The sequence below is a fragment of the Tauraco erythrolophus genome, chromosome 12, assembly GCF_009769465.1.
Source record: "Tauraco erythrolophus isolate bTauEry1 chromosome 12, bTauEry1.pri, whole genome shotgun sequence".
In the NCBI taxonomy this organism is placed as follows: domain Eukaryota; kingdom Metazoa; phylum Chordata; class Aves; order Musophagiformes; family Musophagidae; genus Tauraco; species Tauraco erythrolophus.
Window position 1 is genome coordinate 3,886,623 of NC_141476.1, and position 16,413 is coordinate 3,903,035.

Consider the following 16,413-nt stretch of genomic DNA (forward strand, 5'->3'; position numbering starts at 1 on the left):
ATGCTGCGTAATTTGAAGCATAATAAGAAAGAACTATGTAGAAAGCTTATTTGGAACAAGATAAGGAAAGAAATGTACAATATTGCCTTTTATGAATTTCTGGTAAGACTCCAGATTTTTTCTCAGTGCCGTTCTTCTAAATAACAGGTTATATCACTCATTTGATGTGCACTGTACTCTCAGTGCTATGTTGAAATCTTTTCACTAAGACAGACAAGGCTCGATGCTGCAGATGCTCTTTGAAATCCCCTTGCCCCTGCTCATGGACTGTGGTGGGTATGAGACCATACCCTTTTGCTCACCAGTACCTCAACCAAAGAGAGGCAGTCTCTAGCAAAAAGAGTGTTTACACTTACTTCAGATAAACCTGAAGGAAAAAATTGTATGGATTTATTTAATAGCTTTCATGTGGGAGAAGACATCTCCCTGTGGCTTTGGTTGAACACTCCCTGGTTAAACCATCTGCAAGTTAGTCCTCACAGACAGCAGATACGCACCACGATTATAGCCCCTACGGTGTTGCTTTAATATGGAAGTGGAAAAGGGGAATATTCTGCAGTTGTATAAGTCTCTTCCCCAGCAGGGAGCTGGCTTGGGAGCCAACTGCTCTCAGCTCCACAACTCCTCCTTTTGCAACACATTTCTTGGCCACTGGAACACCCTGTGATAGGTACCTTGGCCCCCACACCTCGCACATCTGCACACGCACTGCAAAGTTTTCATTTTCTACGAGGTAAGGAGCCTTGGGCTGATCATAGGACAGCAATGCAGCTAACTGTTCTGTCCTTTAACTCCAGCAGCTCTTTCCGTGTAATATTAGCATAAGTTCGGAAAAGAACTGACTGTGCATGAATTAGTGTCTTCGTATCCGTATGCCTGAGATGTACGATCTTCCCGGCACCGTTTGCTGTCTCTTACAGAAGAGGACGGAAGAGAAGAGAGGAAATACAAAGCAATCGAGAATTTCAAAGTGTCTAATTTATTTGGAGCTTTTCATACAGCTTCAAACAATAGCGAGTAGCCTCTAGTTCCTCCTGGGTTGCCATGGATTAGGAGTGTTTCAGTACTACCTCCTTAATCCTGGTGCTTATTAACACCTAGCTGGCCAGGAAAAAAACAGTGGAAGAGACGTTTCAAGGGAGTTTGCTAGGATTTAAGATCTTTTGAGCTGACTGTAAACTTCATTTTAGTCCTAACGTAACAGAGCCATCAAAGTGAAGTATTGATTAAACTGCAGCACGAGGCGGGCTGGAAAACTCCGTTTCAAGGTAAACCTGTGACTATTTTTCACAGCAAACAAGACCTCCCTGACAGCATTCTGCCTCCGTCGAGGGGCTGTGACATGCCCAACCTTTGCTGCAGAAATCTTGGAGGCTGGCAGCAGCAGGAGAGCTGATGGCAACCAGGGACAGGCTACATGCTATCTGCTGAGCGTTATCAGCTTAATTACAGTCAAGGTCTGTGTTTGTTTAGATGCTGAGACTTTTTTCCCTTTCTGCTGCTTTTATTTTCCCTTCCACATCGCTGGCGCCAGCTCCACTTCACTTCTCAACGTCTTTCCCCTGGATAATTCAGATTGCAATCTCATTTGCTGATTGTTTTTGTTGTGACCTCTTAATTTCCTGAAATTCCGACACATTAATTATTTCTTGTTGACATGTTGGAAAGAATAAAGCAATAGAGAAAAAAAAAAAAAAACAGAGAAGGATGCTGAAACTCCATTTGTCTGTTGATCTTCCTCTTCAGCCCCTGGTGCTCTTTGCAAAGGAGAACAGTATTTTCCCACTTGATGCCTTTCCCCACCCCAGTTTTTCTGTCTGTGTTTCCTTTCCGTGACCTTGGAATTACTCAGCAGGCAGTACTGAGAACAATAGCTGGAGTAACAAAAACCTCTTCTGCCTAACCAACAAGAAGAGAGCTAAAAATCTCTGCAAAATAAAACTGTAGACCTCAAGTATTCATTTGGTTTTAACAGTTATTATACTCATTCATATTATATTAAAATGCAGGGGGGAGCAGAGAGGTTCTGAAGTTTTCCTTCAAAAACAGGAATCTTTAATTATTTCCTTTTGCTTTCTTGAACAAAAGCTAGTTTAATTTTTCTAAACACAGAAAAAGTAGCTTGAGTGAATCTCCAGCGAGGAGTTGGGCACTGAAGTGATGAATTCCACCGTGGTCCTTTGAAAACCCCAGCTGCAGTGCTTGGCTCAGCACCGTGTGATTTGTCTTCACTAGGGCTTTTTAAAAGATAGAATCTAAAGACATATGAGTAGATAAGAAGGGTGATTGATTGCAGTGTAATTACTAATAATACTTTATGTTAAATTGCACTTTTTTTTTTAATCTACCCTATGTCATTGTATGCTCCTGTTCATAAATTTTAAATCCATCTTTATATTTCATGGAGAAGTTTAAATAGTCTGGTTCAGTAGTAAAATCTATTGAACAAAATTTAATCTATTGTGATCTTTCAGGTATAACACACTAAAAATTGTTTAATGTGATTACAAGGCTGTGCTGCAAGAAAACTTTTTTAGAATATAGAGAAGCAGCACTATCTATGTCAGCACTGGCTACTTTAATGTCTAATTAAATTAGTTCATTTCTAATTTAAGCATATTTCTGTGACTGTATTTTTTCCCCTACTGATGTTACAAATGCTACATTCTTATCTTTCTTAGTTTTTCTAATTTAATATGGATTTATTCTTAAGTAGTTATTACATGATAACCGATCAACTAATTCCAAATTCTACTCGAGAAAGGCACATAAACAGACATTAAAAACCACAGCTAACGCTGCGAGATGGCAGTGAAAACTGTAATCGTGGAAACATAAATTCAGTCTAATTTTATTGTAATTCTACAGGAATACTTTTTTTTTCAAAACATTGTATCAATTTCCAAATCCATTTGTTATTCATTATATCAGAGGATAATGAAACCATTTAATACACTATAGCCTGTCATATGTACTTCTCTTGGTGTTTCATTTTAATTTAGCAGTACTTAGTAGACACTTAACTGATTGTCATTCTTAAATTTAATAGGCAAAATCTATCTTTATCTTGTTCTTTTCTGTAGATTAATATTAATCTTATTCTAAGATAAGTTTCTACCATTAAACCAAAAAGAATTTATTGAAAAAAAGATCTTGTCTAGCAGTTATCTAGATCATGTGCTTGTTCGTTGGAAAAGGGCTGAAAATTTAATAAATCTTCCAGCCTTCTGGAATGGTACAGCTTGACAGAAGAGAAAATGAGATGGACAAAATTAACCCAAAGAAATGGGACTATCAAGACCATCCTAAGACAGAGTTAAGGTAATAACTGATGGAAAAGAGGAGAGTAACAGAAAAGAATGGAATAAAATTGGTGGGTTGGACACCAGGTCTCATAGCTGACAAAATAAAGACAATAGTGACATTCTGACTCATTGCATCCTTGGATCTTCCTTAGATGTGAGGCTTTTGGCTGAGGATTAGAAAGGCGAACTGAAAGAAAAAAACTGCTTTAAAAAAAGGAGATTTGGAGATCACTGACACTTGCACCTGGTGTCAAACACTGAGGTGGTCCCTAGGCTGCCTTCTGCAGCACGTGGGAGATGCAGGCACCTACGCCCACCTCTGGAGCAGCCACAGCTGGTCACCAGGAAACACCAGCTGCAGAACTGTACTTTAAAACCAGCTTTCTGCTCCGTTCATTTCCATCCATACTGAATTTTTAGGCCTTTTACTTTGGGTGTCTAATGGTTACAGCTAAAGAAAACCAGCATCGTTTTTCGGAGCCTTTGAAAACACAGATGTAAATCCCCAGCACATCCCAAATATCAGAGGGAGAGCTTTGGCCAGAGGATAACGTGTAAAGAGGGAAAATGCCACTATTGCCACTGTTCCGTCTCACCTCTTTACTTCAAAAGAACCATCCAGAACTGCACTTTGAAGATGTCAACAACTTTTAGCTGTTTTAAAAAGCTTCCAGGAAGTCAGCTGTGGATTTGCATAGAACAACTTGCTTCCAGGCTCTGGTTGTCAAGATTAAAGCAGCTCTGGGTGAGAGTTGAGGTGAAACTTGACCCTTCTATAGCAAGATTTGGGGATCACAGGGCAAGAACCAGGGATGAGTGGACTGTCCCCAGGCCTTGGTATGGCCATATGATTCCTCACCTGGGTTGGAGAGGAGACCTGCAGAGGGACCTCCTGAGGACACCTTCTGCAGGGCATGGAGTATGACACATGGGTTTTGCTGTCAACTCTGTTTCATATATCCTTTTCTTTTTCATCTTCTTTCTTTTTTCTTATCTCTTTCTCTTTACCTTCTGTTTAGTAAGAGCCTGGCTTAATCAACCAAGGCTGCATCTTTTGCAACATTGCTGTGAGCCTGTGACCAATGAGACAGCTAAAAGCAATGCCCTGAGCAGCCCAGTGCTACTACAAGTTTGCCAAATCTTGCAGTGGCTGATAAGAGCGTGCGCTGCGCTTGAGTTCCTTCAGCTGCTATTGTGAATTTTTAAATGAGTTTAGGAACGGTGGGGCAGTTCCAGGAGGCTGGGTAAAGCAAATGTTGTTCCAATATTTAAAAGAATAAAATGAGATGACCCTGGTAATTACAGGTTTGTCAGATTGATACTGGTCCTGCAGTTGCTGATGCAGAATTTGATTAATAAAGGATTAAAGGTAGAAATCTAATTAATACCAATCAACGTGGGCTTAGGGAAAGCAGATCCTGTCAAAATTGCTTTTTTGTGAATGAGATTACAAATTTTGTTGATAACCATAATAATGTTCATGTAATAGCCTTACATAAAGCATTCGGCTTGGTACTGCATGACACCGATTAAAAAAATGGAGAGATACAAAATAAACAGTTCACATAAAATGAATTAAAAATTGGCTGACAGGGCTCAAACTAACTCTATTAAATGAACTTTACTAGCCATGTATTTCTTTTTCGGATGGGCTTCATAAATTTCTTATTCCTTTGTTATTTTCAGCATTTTATTTATGATTTCAAAGGAAAAAGTAGTTGTTACTGAGCAAGTCTGCAAATGGCTCTTGGTTTGGAAGAATGTTTAAAAAGAGGAGGATGAATCACTGACTCAAAACTATTTGGACCACCCGTTTGCATCCAAATTAAGAAATAGACATTTTAGTACAACCATACGTAAAATCATACCTAGGAAGAATGAGTCTTCACTGATATTGGGCTCAGCTCTGGGAAACAGTTATTCTAAGAAAGCCCTTAGGGGTCATGATTGCCAACCATGCTGAACATGAGCTTCTGACATAGTAATAGGTAAGATTATGCCCCATACACTTTTTTTTTTTAGTATAAAATGGATGACCGCACCATGTTACTAATATAAATTACATCAATATATTAGCAAAACCCATCAGCATTGCATTCCACACTGGCTAATAAATGTCAGACCCTTGGCAGAACTCCAGCTTGGGTTACATCTTTATAATACTCTCACTCTAATCTAACCTGGGCTCTGCCTCTATCTCTGTTCATATGGTTCTGCTGAGTCCCTTGTATCAGAGTTCACAATTGCTCAGCTACTGGGAGAATGGTATGTGCTAACATTCTGGGAATAAGAGACAGATTTCTACTATGAGATCAGTGATGTATGGACCAGGAAAACTGAAACAAGAAATAAGGGGTTGCTCTGCCCTAAGGGGCACTAAAGCAGCTAATAGTGTCGTACCTAGTTCTTGAATTCCCAGAAGGGAAGCGTAAGAATAGGTAAAGGACCTCAAGGATGACTTGTTAAAAGATTTGGGATAACTTGCCTTAATTAGATTAAAGAACTAGATTAGATCTGAGAATCAGAGGGGTTACGCTGTCAGCCCAAATCTAGCAAGTCCATCAGTCCCATCTTGTCTAGGATTTGTTGTGGCTGTAAATCCCTCAGTCTGTTCTGCAAGTTGATGCCAGCCCTTATAGGAAGAGTGGGTTGTGAGCTCTTTAACTTCATATCTGGCCAGTGGAAGCTCCATAAAAAGAAATATGTAGTCCTTAAAATTGAAAAGTTTAGACTATCATGCAAGAAATCATTAAAGTTTTAATCACTCACTGTGAACAGGGAACGCAGATATAAGAAGTACATTCTTCTAGTTTAGTATTGGTTAGGAGCTTAAATCACTCTAGAAATATCGTCAGTGCTTGCAGTTAAGGTGATTAACTGTTGGAGAATAGGTCGTGGCTGATTCTCTGTCAAGCTCCAAGTTTTCCCACATGATGTGCTCTAGTTCTCTCAAGAATTAATTCAGGAGAGTCTCATGATCTGTGCTAGGCAAAGCACTGTAAATGCCCTCCAGCCTTTCAATCTGGGTCTGAAGTCAGGTTGCAGAAGAAAATCCATACCAATTAGAGAAGCTGTATTTGTGATGTGTCCTGTTCATTGGTTTCAGTGGGGCTTTAGGAGGTTGGGGTTGTATTTGCGATGTTTATTTTTACTGTTCTCATCTGAAGCCTTGAATTCTTTTATCTCCAAGATTTAGGCTCGGTAGGAGACAGTTCCAGAACATCTTAACTATCTTCTCATTTCCTCCAAAAGATTAATTATTAGCCCATATTAAAAGAAAAAAAAAGGCACCAAACAGAGAGTTGTCTTTATAAATATCTCTTGAGCCTGAGATAAAGGAGATAAAGCCTAGGACACCTGATGTGTAGACCAATTAACCGATACTTTTATGCTCACATGTTCTAATACAACATTTCTTCAGCATTTTAATAATCTTCAGGCATATGTTTGAGGTGGTTATTGCAATGAGATTAAAGCTGAGGTCTTTGAAACCCCCAATGATCTTTTACTTTTTATTAGACAGTATTGTGTTCTAATAATGTTAAAATCTTTTAATTCAGTGAAATAAATTTACTCAGAAATTATTACAACAGAACTGTCACGTCTCCTTTACCTGCAAGAGAGGAAATTAAAGCTGGCTTTCCAGAGGGTCTTATGGTAATGCTGGAGCTCTTTTGAAATTTTGGTCAAGAATATCACGTAGGCAGCTTAACTCTCAAGGATTTAAATCTAGGATTATATCAAATTATTCCGTAGTAAAATATAAATAAATGAAAGTACAGGATGAAAATCTGGCCTTGCTATAGTAAATAGGAGCTTCAGTGCGTTCAGCTGTATTTCACTCCCCATCCAGGGAAGGGGGCAGGTGTAAGATGTGCCTAGAAAACGTTGGAGCTTGCAGAGGTGTTAGATATCCAGCTTTTGCAGAAATCCTATAGCTGCTGACTTTCCTTCAAGAATGTCTTCTGTCTTACGGCTACGTGATATCCAGCTGTCAAGCAGGACTTTTCATCAACAGGGAGGCCTCTAGGTTCTTGATAAAAGAATTGATTCCAAAGCACTTTAAATTAACATTGCAAATAAAATTTAGTAGATCAGAAATATCAGAATAAAAAGCCAACTTTTGATATTGTTTAAGAATTTGAGGGATGAAGTAGAAAAGTTATAGCATAAGGTCAGCGAGACATTGTATAGGAAATGGAAGTCTGGGCTTTGCATGATGACTTTGAAAACACTGTATCTCTCCTGAGGGTGGCTGATAGTGGAGGAAAAGAATTTAAAAGAACCTGGTTAGGGTGATAAAATCCATATACCAAACTCCAGATTACTGTCTGTTTTCATTATTCACATTATGATTCCCGAAACATCATTTTTCTTGGTGCTTTAATTATTTTCTCCGTCAGCTCTTCTAAAGGTTTATTTGAGGCTTGTGAACCTAAGAAACTTTTTTAATAAAAGAAATAGAGAGCACGATTGTTTTGCAGGACTGATTCTCTCAGGTATTTCAAACGCCAGTGATAAACTCTGCAAGTCCATCTGCAGCAAATGTGAATTTAGCCTGAGTCCAGGACAAGCATTAATCCCATCTGGAATTTGCTATAAAAACTGACAGTCGACTGAAACTAAGGTTGAACTCTCCTTTCTAAATATCCTGTGTACGAGAATCGACATGCCTTCCCACGGCAGTGCCTGATGGGACATAAGCAATGGTTCCCACTGCAAAAGCTGTGCTTGGAACCTGCCAGCACTTCTCTAGCTGCAGATTAGAGCGTGGCCATCATCCCTTCCTGTGGATACGTTCAGACTGCACTGGAGCACAGCCATGCAATCCCCCTTGATTTCAAAAGAAGTCGTGTGGCTGAAATTAATGTCAATAGGGTATATGCACAGGCATCAAGGGGAGAATAGACTTCATAGCGTGCTAATTAAAAAATATTCCCCTATTGTACCTTTCCCTAGAACCCCACTCTTATAACCAATTTACTCTGCAGAACTGATTAGCATACTAATAGCATCCCCTCCAGTTCACAAATAGGACTCCAGTTGAGAATATCCATTAAATGTAAAGTTATATAACCTGTGAGGTGCAATACGGGAAGTAAAACTTGTTAAAGGCTTCCTTTAGTGTGAGTTCACTTTGTTACAGCTTTCTGCTTTTCAGCTTTATTTTTGAATGCTCGCATAATAATGATTTCCAGGCGCAGAGCACTCAATTCAACAACCGAGGAGGCATGCCAAAGACATCTTCCATCTTGCACTTCCTTCCTAAATTAATTTTTAAGTTTCTTTTAGACTCCTATTTGTCTCTTTATCTGATTCCCCTTTACTCTTTCTTGCTTTCGTTTTGCAGCCTTCCCCTTTGCTTCTCTCTGTGTTGTTATCTTTCCCTATTTTCTCAAGATGCAGAAGTGTCTATGCTATTCTTCATCCTTTACAAGCAGCCATACTCTTCCTTTTGGCTCAGAGGGTTTCAGCACGGATTCAGTCCTGGAAGTGTTTTCAGCTGAGCACTGAGAAATAAATTTTAAAAAAGAGTAGGGCTGCGTGAAATTTCCCCATCAGTGCTGCTTCCCAGGGAGCCCCTACGTTTTCTAATTGTTTTCCACACAAAACAAGCACCGTTCATGAGACATAAACTTCCATTTAAAAGAAAAAAAGAGAAATGCCATTAACAGAACTGTGACATAATTTGACTCCAAAAATAAATATTTTGATACAGATGTTCTTCAATAATTTTCATGCTACAGGTTTCCTGTATCCTATTTTTTTTTCCTCTGGCTCAACTGAGATATCAATAGCATCAGGATTTCACTCCCTTTAGGAGTAGGGCTGAGAAAAGTAGCTGTGCTACAAGAACAGGCATCTCTCTTGGAGGCTGTAGATGAGGCACTTGGTCATGCCCCCCCTTTTTAAGTCACTGGGCTGAAAGGAGTTGAAACACTCAACATAACCACCTCTGTAGTAGGTCAAGCTGTCCTGCCTTTGATAGCACACCTTCAAGGGTCCAGGCATTATCAAGGCATTGGCACACACAAGTAGAAAAGCAAAAATTGTTAGTACAAAATGAAAAATGTATCTCGAGGGAGCATCACGATCTCTGAGAGCAGAACAGAATGAGACCATGTGAATAATGTCTCTTTGTGATAAGCTTCAAAAATCCTTGCTGGAGAACGATCTGATCTTTTTCCATAAGCTACTGTGATAGTTCTCCCTAGCAAAGCTGTGGCTGTGAAAGTGGTTAAACAGGAGTTGGATGTGAGAAGGCAAGGATCAGTGAGAAAATCACTTCTCTTTTTTCGTGTATAAGCTAGCTAGATAAGACGGGACTGTCCCAGGAAGTATGACAAGTTAAGGGATTATTTTCAGGCCAAATCATGAAGAATAAATCAGAGATGATTAAAAAGCCTGAAGTTCAGAAAGTAAAAAAGTATTTCCTTCCTTCCTTCCTTCCTTCAGACATAAGGTAAAGGAGATCCATATTTTAAAATCTGTATGCAAACAGGTATTTTGGTTAAATCGGTTTAAATTGTTCTAACTGATGTGGGGGCTGCAGCCTCCTTTGACTAGGATAGTGGAGAAATGTCAGACTAAGGCAGAAATGTTTGCAGGGACCATCTAATAACCATCTCACCGATACGATGGCAATATTTTATTATTTGTGGTGAATAACAGTGTCAAAATACCTGCTTGCTGAATTATACAAATAGCATGGACTTATACAATTCAAAATGGACTCAAGTTTGAAAAGCCCTTTTTTCTGCCAAGGTCCCAGACTCTTATAATCTCTTCTTCTTGATGCAGCACTGCTTTGAAAAACCTATGCGGCACTGCCGTTTGCCGTGAGGGCTAATATAGAAATAATCTACCTGTAATTAAAAAAGATAGATATCTTCCAGCTCCAAGATTACAGCTCATTACTTTCCTTGGTCTCATGTGAAAAGTAGTCTCATCTGTCTTGTCAAAAAAAAGGAATCCAGAAGTCTTGCCCATTTGAAAAGCATAAAGGTTTTACAGAAGGACACTGAACAGGAAAAAGGGCTTGTGTTTGGCACAGAGAGAGGGAGAGAAAGCTGTGGCCTTCAACATGATGTAAGACTACGAGCAACTGGCCATGGCTTGGACTGATGGCAAAGCAGCAGATGACTGTGATCACTCTGTTGTTAATTCAATCCATGCTGTCCTGCAGAATATATTCATATCTGATATGATTCATTAATGCAACCAAAAGTAGCCACTAGAGAGAATTCAGGATTATGTACCAGAACAGCTGCTGCATCCTTTGCTACGACTCCTTGGTTGAAAGAGCCACGTGGAGATCAACGGACAAGAAGAATCTTTCTCTACAGAAAACCAGTGGCACAGCAGCCCTCCTTTACTGTGCTGTAAATGGAGAGTAGCAACAACATGTCATTTTGTGGAGATAGCTGGGAAAAGCTCACTGTGTGCATTTTGTGTTTAAGGGATGTTATGGTGAGTAGCCCAAATTGCTTCAGCGTCTCATGAAATTGCAGAGTATTGCAATTGCTAGCCAGGCATACAGGGAGTTTGTTCTGAAAGTTACCTAACACTTCCAGTTACCTAACACTTCCCAAAAGTATAGAACTGACATTGATGGATGATTGAGAAGCTTAAAATACAAAATGGCTCTAATTCCAAACTGGAGATGGCTAAAGAACATTTCAGTGCACACTATATTTTATAATCTGTGGGTTATCTGTGGATTCTAAACCAAACATCCACAAACTACTTGACATATGCTTCATTCATTGTGCATAGACCAATTTAAAACAACAAAAAAAACACCATCCCACACATGAAATGCTAGATAGAAAAGTGATCCTAGGGGAAAACCTCATCACATGAACCACAGTTCATGTACTGGCAGTCAATTACAGGTGAACACTAGACATTATTATGAAGGGCAGGGCAAAAAGGGAAAGTCCTTTGACAGCTAAGGACCAGAATCAAGTCCTCAAAATGGTGATGATAAAGTAAAAGAGTCAAATAAAAAAAAAACAACAAACAGATAGACCTCAGCTGATGGGAAAGACATGTCCCTGAGGAGGTCTAGGAAATGGAAATAAGAATCTGTAACTGGAATATAGTAGGAGAGAGTGAAAAAAAAAAAGAGAATTTGTCTGTTATTTTACATGTTGATGCAACTGTAATATTTTTTTTGATTAGCTTGTAAAGCTCTTATCTGTTACACCTATATGCCAGTCTTCTCCTTGCCCGTGCTGTGCTACACTGACATACTGCATTGTGCTTCACGTTAATTGGAGCTATTTGAGCCTATTTTGAGCATCTTTAGCAAAGCAGAATATATGGGAAAATAAAGCAAGTGGTGCTAAGGGAAGAATAGTTTCACATGAGATGCTCAAGAATTACATCCCTGTTAAGGTCTTGTGTAAGCTGGGGCAAAAGGTTGCACTAGAATACGTGAAGCAAACCTGCTGGAAACGTCTCCTGGGCACGAGGTACTTTAACGTGAACAGCTTAACACACATAAAAAGCTTTGTGCTCCTTAAACTGCTACCAGTCTTTAAATCTTGGGCTAGATAGTGCCTGAGTGATCAATTCTTAAGCATGAGGGTTGCTGGCCTCTAAGGTGGGAGTGCAGAAAGGGTGTTAAAATGCAGATCCCCCTGCTTTCAGCTAAGGCTGTGCAAGGTGTCTTTTAATTTCTGATCTCAGCAGTATCTGCTCTCCATGCAGTAGAACACTGAGAGATACGATTTCGAAGGAATTAGAAAAATGAAAGACTTATTAGGGAAATAGATCTGTTATTAACGTCTGTTTATAAGTAATGAAAAGGGATAAAGTGACCAGACACGGAGAGAGCAGCATAGCTGAACTGAGGATGTTACATGAATTTGCATAAAAATCTTGGTGAGTCTCCTTGAAATACATTGTACTTAAGTGTATTTCACTCTACAGAAGTAACCGTTGCCTGTTAACATTATAAAGAAATGTTCCACAAAAAGATGAAGTAAAAAATCAAAGTTTTTATATCTGCTGAATTTTTAGCTCAATTTTTAAGAATTACTGGCATCTTCAACAATTATGGTGTTATGGACGTGAGTTTCATACTAAGATGAAGTCGCAAACATGTGAAAAACATTATTTGTGGTGGAAAATATGGATATAGACTATATAATGAAGTGTAACATACGCAACGTAGGAAAAATCAGAAAAACTGAAGCTGGCACATAATGAGAAGTGAGAGCAGAAACTCGTGTTGTTGTTTCACCTAATGATAAAATCTTTGCTGTGGAGCTGCAAAGTCATACCGAGATCCCTGTTTTGATCATCTTAATTCCTAACCAAGTACCGGATCCAAAATGGTTTAATTCAGTAAAGGCTTTCCATCAGCATCAACTTTCAATCTAGAATGAAAAGGCCCAAGATGTGAGTTTGAAATGCAGCCAGTTAGACTTCCTAATTTGTTATCATGCCAAGTCAAAGCATATTTAAGGAGAGAAAAAAGGCTCAAATGCTGTTTTCAAATCTATTTTGTTCTTTATTCTTCAAAAAGGTCCAATTACATGTCCATTAAAGTAGCAAACAATATGCCATTTTATCTATTGAGAAGTCAACATATTTCATATGTTACCTTTTGCCAATAACCAAAAGAATTCCATGTATGTATTTGTTGCTTGATTATTTTTTTTCCAGAAATTAGCATAAAATAATTAGTGCTGCTTCTTCGTACTGAGTAAAACATTATATGTGCCAAAGTATTTCTAATTTGTACTCTAATTAGAGAAATTTTGACTTGAACAAGAAGATAAGCAATCAATGTACTAAGTAGAGGAGCAGCTGTTACCAATAGCTTATGTTTTCAAATAGGTGGGGAAGCACAAGATACCAGTGTGATGATGACAATAAATGGTTGCAAAAGCTCATAGTCTTTGAGTTTTGTTGGTAGTGTGGGAAAGGTGAACTTTCTGGAAGATTCAGTGAAGCTTTGTGGGTGTTTATACCCAGATCCTTCCAGGCTTGATAAAGATCACTGGAGAAGGTATGTGATGTTGGCTGGCAAACACTGTGCCTTGGCAACTGCTCTCCTCCCCAGTCCTTGTGTACGAATTAACATTGGAGTAATTTTTTTGAGGGAGAAGAAAAAAGAGAAAATAATGATTCAAAATAATGTGAAAGAACACTTTGCTGTTGCATAAAACATTTGTATTAAGTTTGGAATATGTGCGACTTGTTTGGCAGCAAGCACAGCAACACAGGACATGGCTCTTTCCAACTCAGTTGGTGAGTCTCAGCTGTGGATAAGAAATTAAATGATGTCTTGAGGTATTCTAAGTAAAAGCTAATTTTTCTACTCATTACAAATACACTGCCTTAAACCATACGTTATGAATCTTGTGTAACAGTGTTCCCAAACTCTCTAAACATTGGTAGTCTGTGAATCTATAGAAATAATGAAGAATTGTGCAGAGATTCTTGCTTTCTTTTCCATAAAGCCAGTGATAGATGTGCTTGTGAAAATATTGTGGCTGAGCAAAGCAGCAATGACTTAAGCACTTTCTGCTCCTCATCTCTCTCTTCTTCCTATACCCTCCTCCTCCCACTCCTGACTCCTGCCTCCGTTCTATTCCTAATAGTCAACAAGAATAATTAACCCCCTTGTACTTTTTTAAGTAGCCAAGCAATTTGCAAGGCAATTGTTTGGGGTTGGCTTGATTCATTTTCAGTATGGCTGCCAAAATGGAGGGAAAAAAAAAAAAAAGGTCATTTTGCTTACTGACAGTTGGAGAGTTTAGCCAAAACCAGGCACTGCTTCTGTAAGGCAAGAAGGATTTTTATTTGGTTTTGTTTTGTGTTTTGTTTTTTTTTTTTAATTCATGAATCTTCTCTCTCACTGCACAAGCCTTGAATACAAATTTGTTTTATTGGCCATTTCACAGCTGTTGATTAAAATAGTTCATTACAAAACTGCAAATGTGCTTATTTGGAGGAGTTTCACTCAAAAGAATAGCCCAGTTCTCCCCCAAGTCAAATCCTGACAATAGACAGGGAATTCAATGACTCGGTGGTCAATTAAAATAATACATATGCAAAGTTTTTTCCAATGTAAAGAAGAGGGAAGGAAGCAAATTAAAAGAGTGGTTAAAAGGTTAATTAAAGGTCATGTCTCATAGGCACAGAAAAAAAAAAAAAACAGGAACAAAAAGCTTACAGAATAAAATACAAGAATAGCATAAAATTGATGATAAAAAGAAAAGTGGAAAAAGAAAGGAAGCTTGCAGTAGATATTAATATGAATAATAAAACATATTTCAAATGCATGTGGAAGAAGAACCTAATAAAGTAGAAAGCCAGGCCTCCAGGAGACAGCAAAACAAATTTATTGACTGAGGAAGCAGCCCTTGATAAATAATTAAAGAAATTATTTGCTTCATTGTTCTCTGGGGAGCTCGAGGGACAGATGCTGGCAGCTGCTATATATCTTCATGGATGCTGAAGGCAGAGTGTCACCGAGGGCTTACAGTATCCGCAGGGTGGAAGCGATGGAGCTGCAGCCAGGCACAACTCTTTGCACCACTTGTGTGGGAATGGAAAGAGGTACACAGAGAAAAGGAGGGAATGAGGAATATATGTGTATGTAAGCTGAGGCTTTTTTCCTGGACTTCTGGCTGTGACACTCACAAATGGACATTTTCTAATACACTCCAAGCCATTAAGTCAGACAATTCAATTGAAACTTATGTCTCAGAGAAAAAAAAAATCCTTTCTTCATTTGTGTGAGCTAACAAGCAAAAACATGAAAAATAAAATCTTTGAGGACTGAAGCAGCTAGTAGTTTTTATCTGAATTAATAGCTTGGGGTAAACGCGAGGATCCTTCACAGCCCTTCTTGACCTGCTAACTTTGAATTAAACTGCATTTTGCTGTCACAGTGATTTAACTTTCTGTTCATGATTTAAGAACACACCTGTTCCCTGCTGGAAATACAGCGCGTGAGAAGAACTTGGGTTTCAGCTCAGCTGCTTAACGTGTTGATAGCAAAGTCTACACTATACTGACTTTTCTTACTTTTTGGGGAGTACTTGTTAAAAGACAATCTATTATATTTGAGTCTAAAAAGCCTTTGGAAGACAGGAAATAATGTACTGCTCGCAGAACTGGGTTTTGGAGAAGCATTGAATTTGCTGTGTAAATGCACAGCCTTATTAGCTCCAGAAGAGAAATAGAAGGAGAGACATTTTCATTGACAAATGATATCTTGGGTCATGAGTCAAGGATGCCTTTAAGAATATATCTAACTTGAAGAGCATGAGTCATTCCTGGGAAGAAATACTATACTTTCCTGAAAAGAAACCTCACTGTCTGCACAACAGTCTGCAGAAAGACATGGAACTGGCACAGGAGGAAGAAATAAATGTGAGGAAAGGGTAAAGATTTTATTCTGCCCTTGTATGAAAATGTTAGACTCTTCCTTTGCTATTCAACCCTGTCTCTCCTGGATCTCTTTTGTCTCAAAATCCATTTGCATCGTTGCAGTTCTGCCTGATGGGGAAAACTACGGTATTCGATCAGACAGTCAAGATCAGCCATGCTAAAACGTTAACAGAAAGGACATAGAAGAGTTTATGTGTCTCTCAGCATCTCTTCTCGTCTGTCCACACTTGTACACAGACAGAATGCATAAACTCAACGTGGACCAAATAAATAGGTTTCACTACTGAAGGGTGAGCGTGCAACTCATGAGTGGTGGAGCACGGCACTGAGATGAGCCAGCCATGTATGAGCATCTTCAGCAGTGGAAAATAAATTGATTCTGAACCTTTCACTGTGTCTGCTGTATTTTCTGCTTCATCTATCTGACTGTTTATATTTCATCTAACAATGGGGATGTTCACCTCTCTTGGACTGTGCAACAGGCCTGGAGCTCTGGGTCATGGGAAAATGTGATCACCTGCAAGCAAACTCATCTGCTGCCCCAGATGTTCCTCCAACCCCAGTAAATCCCCAGGAGGCTTTTGTTCTCCACTTCACCTGCAAAGACTGCACTCTGTGTTAAGTCTGCAGTCCAAGCGGGGAAGCCGGTGACACAGGGCTGGGAAGCACTAGTGGAAGAGGGAGCTGGCTTGAC